The 708-nt window shown below is 30.5% G+C and overlaps 1 protein-coding gene and 1 long non-coding RNA gene across 6 annotated transcripts in view; both read right to left on the bottom strand.

Annotated features, from left to right (window-relative positions):
• Positions 1 to 708, bottom strand: part of LOC116695664 (uncharacterized) — an 813,105-nt gene that overhangs the window by 621,742 nt on the left and 190,655 nt on the right. The gene's annotated exons all lie outside the window — the stretch shown is intronic.
• cherp (calcium homeostasis endoplasmic reticulum protein) overlaps positions 1 to 708 on the bottom strand; it is a 25,181-nt gene that overhangs the window by 11,253 nt on the left and 13,220 nt on the right. The window lies entirely within an intron of this gene.

Raw genomic sequence — 708 nt, 5'->3', positions numbered from 1 at the left:
TAAAAATGTCTATATCAGAAATATGGGATCTTTTTAACCAAATTACCACAAAAGAGGATGGATTCCATACAACGCTCTTTGAAAATACAATTCATCGCTTTCATTGAATTTTGGGTGAAAATTGAAATGGTTTCAAATCACTATTCTGACCAAACTCCTCCACTAAACATACATTGCTCTGATCTTAAATACTAGTCAAAATAAATCATAATTTCTGCTTTATTATCTCAAATATTAGGAACAATTCTACACAAATAAAAGTTATTGACCATGAATTCCAAAAAGTAGTGTAAAACTAGTGGTAGTGAGGTGGTGTTAGTGAAATCAAAAAATAAATAAATAAATAATGCATTGAAATTGGCAGGTCAAAAAAAGGGTTAAAAAAAAAAAAAAGTGTTGATCTGTTTGACCTGGGAGAACACAAAGGCTTAAAGATAATTTCCGTCTCTGGTGCAGGTACATGTTTGCAAACTAGAACCCGGAAAGACTCTGCTCTGGAGATAGTATATATATATATATATATATATATATATATATATATATATATATAAAAAAAAACAGCCCTTACATAAACACTTCAAACACATTCTCTTTATTTGCGAAACAGAAGAATATATGAATATGCTTCCATGTGCATGTGCCACACACGCAAATATTAAACCATGATTGGAAGTGGCATCACTGAAACTGCACTGTAATAAACTTCTT

This window comes from Etheostoma spectabile, chromosome 9 (genome assembly GCF_008692095.1).
Source record: "Etheostoma spectabile isolate EspeVRDwgs_2016 chromosome 9, UIUC_Espe_1.0, whole genome shotgun sequence".
Lineage (NCBI taxonomy): Eukaryota > Metazoa > Chordata > Actinopteri > Perciformes > Percidae > Etheostoma > Etheostoma spectabile.
Note: the sequence above shows the minus strand (reverse complement) of the source record. Positions and strands in the feature narration are given on the sequence as shown.